Raw genomic sequence first — 3016 nt, forward strand, 5'->3', positions numbered from 1 at the left:
AGGTGGCGAGCCTGCTAGTGTTCCACAAGACTATCTAGAAAAGTCCGTGGTCATCATCTAAACTCCGCTAGATGACTGAATCAAAACAACAACGAGGCCTCTCATCTGTTTATTACACACCAACTATCTACCCATGTTCTACCCAACATATTAGTAGATAAAAATATACATTTTTATACATAGTTTAAAAACCTGTATAGCATGCTTTAATCAATACATATTCCACAGATGAGGCACACACACATAACACGTATTTCATAGAGAATAAATAAGATCTATGAGATAGAAGAGAGTGAATATACATTCACACATATAACAACGAAATATATACACATAACACGTATTTTATTTAAAATACTTCATAATATTGTATTTGAAGAAGATAACTACACACTCACATGATCAGAAGATGATCGGACAGCACTACGGCTTACAGTAGTAGTAATCCTCAGCAGATCTGGAAGATCTTCACAAAAATCGAACTTCTCGCGGGCAGAGCTTCGGCTCGGGAATCGCATTTCTCGGGATATTCGGGGCTTCGGGACTTGCTTTGGGATATTTATTGCATGTAACTCGAGGTAAAATGGGAGAGAGAGGAGAGAAAATAGCAACCCTAAACGGCTGGCCCTTAAATCTATTTATAGGGCAAATTTGGCCCTTGCCACGTCGTGGCACCCTTTTTCCACGTCGTGGGCTTGGTTGTCACTGCATATGTCATCACAAGTTGCATCTGGGGGACTCCCGAAGGTTTCAGAAGACTTGCCACGTCGTGGCACTGCTTGCCACATCGTGGTCTCTGATACAGCTTTGGGGTTCGCGCCCTGAACTTCATAAATTCATAACTTTCGCATACGAACTCCGTTTTCGACGTTCTTTATATCGACGCAAAGGTGAGATTATGCTCTACAACTCTCGTTTAGACTCCATTGGCTAATTTTGAATTTATTTTTAATATATTATAAGTATATTACTTATATAATATTTTTATTAGGCCGGGACAGGAAAACTCTGTTCGAAATTCATAACTCCTTCATATGAACTCCGTTTTCATCTGTCTTTTTATCGTTGGACTACTATCAATGAGATCTTCAATTCTCATTTAGAAAGTTTTGGCTAAATATCACTCGATCTCTATTTTGAGTATTCGGGCTGCATACCGCTAAGTCGAAACTTCGAAAAATCATAACTTCCTCATACGAAGTCAGATTTAGGCGTTCTTTTTATGCACGCTCTCAATTTAAAGAACTCTACAACATTCGCTTAGATCACTAAGGCTAAATATCGCACTAACGTAAATTTCACTTTTTACGTCATTCAGCGTTGCCGGTTCTGTCGTGAAACTTCGACAGATCATAACTTCTTCGTTATAACTCGCATTTTGGCATTCTTTATATATTCAGAAACCTCGTTTCAACCACTACAACATTATCCATAGATATCGGATTTATCTAACATTTCATTTTGACACTTATTTTTATTCTTAATTAAATTAAGTCACAAAATTAAGCACATAACACATAATACTTAAATATTTCATCATTAATACTTCAAAAAGAGCTACAAGGGTTAACCTAGACTATTACATCAATGATAATGCCTAGCCTAGAAATGCGGGCGTTACAGTGCTAACCCATAAAATTACACTTTGTACTTTACCAAGTCGTTGGTGAAGCGTGTGTGGGTAACCGACACACTAACACGGACTAGTAAGAGTGGCAAAGGGTAACTTAATGTTTATCATAGATTGGTGGAGCACATGTAGGTAACCGGAACATCGATTAAGTGATAAAAATTAAGGGTACCAAGTTAATTTGCAAGGTTATTCACACCTTGTTTGTGATCCTCGACATCCCAGTCACAAACTTGAGAGGGCACAACCGAGATTTAAACATGCCATTGAAAAGTTTAATGAATCTTAAAAGATCTAGGAGTTTCAATCCAATTAAAACCCTATTAGGTTTTCATGATGGAAATTGGTGAATCGTCATTCGCCTACCTTCAAATATTTTATAGCTTGGATTATGGAATCCCTCTTCTAAGTTATAAAATATTGTCTTGGGTCCTAGCCTTAATATTTCATATTGGGTGTTATATTAAGGACTTAAATCAACTAACTTGAATTTCTCTCATTGTAGATGTCTGGTTCAGATAATTATGATCCTCCCAAATCTCTTGGAACAAGCTTTCTCCATCTCGTTCAATAATTTTCCCTAACCCACAAATTTAAAGACTTGAATAGTTCAAGGTCACTCAAGCCCTATTGGCAAGTCTATGTGTACTCACATCTTGGAGATGAAATCATATATTGACAGACTGGGAGAGTTAGGTGTCAAAGTTTCAAGGAAGTTGGCTGTTGACTGGGTTCTTCAGTCACTTCCTAAGTCACATAGTGAGTTCTTTAAGGACTACTATGTAGCAAACTATGACATAACCCTTAATGATCTTACCTATTTGTTTGTTGCTGCTGAATCAACAATTATTTAGTGCTCTAGTAAAGCAAATTTGATTGGAATATCTCCTTCCTAAACTTTCATGGACATTGACAATGGAAACATTGATAGTCCAGAAAAGTCTTCCCTTCCCAATGGAAAGTGATCGGCCATAGTCAACCAGGTTGACCAAATGGTAATGAGAAAGGCTAAGTCTGAAATAGTCCCATGTTCCATTACCAAAGAGTCCATATGTTTCTATTGCCAAAAGAAGGGGAATTGATTGCGAAGTTTCCCAGTTTACCTGAAAGTCCATAAGGATGCTAAAAGTCAACAAATTTGATTATGATTCAGGTAAAGTTCATTATCTGACTCTATTAAGTTCCTATTTGGAGATTCTTATTGCATGATGTGACTAGGTCACATTTTGATGTTTTGTAGAATCTGAGAAAGGAAGCTTAAAGGAAGAGTAAGCTAATTTTGATTGTGAAGAGATGGATTTCAATCGCATGATCTGAAGATCAAAATTTTCAGCTGCTACTTAAGAGTTATGATATATTGCTTAGGAATAGATAACAAAAAGTTTT

This window comes from Lactuca saligna, chromosome 9 (assembly GCF_052625555.1).
Source record: "Lactuca saligna cultivar CGN05327 chromosome 9, ASM5262555v1, whole genome shotgun sequence".
Taxonomy (NCBI): Eukaryota; Viridiplantae; Streptophyta; class Magnoliopsida; order Asterales; family Asteraceae; genus Lactuca; species Lactuca saligna.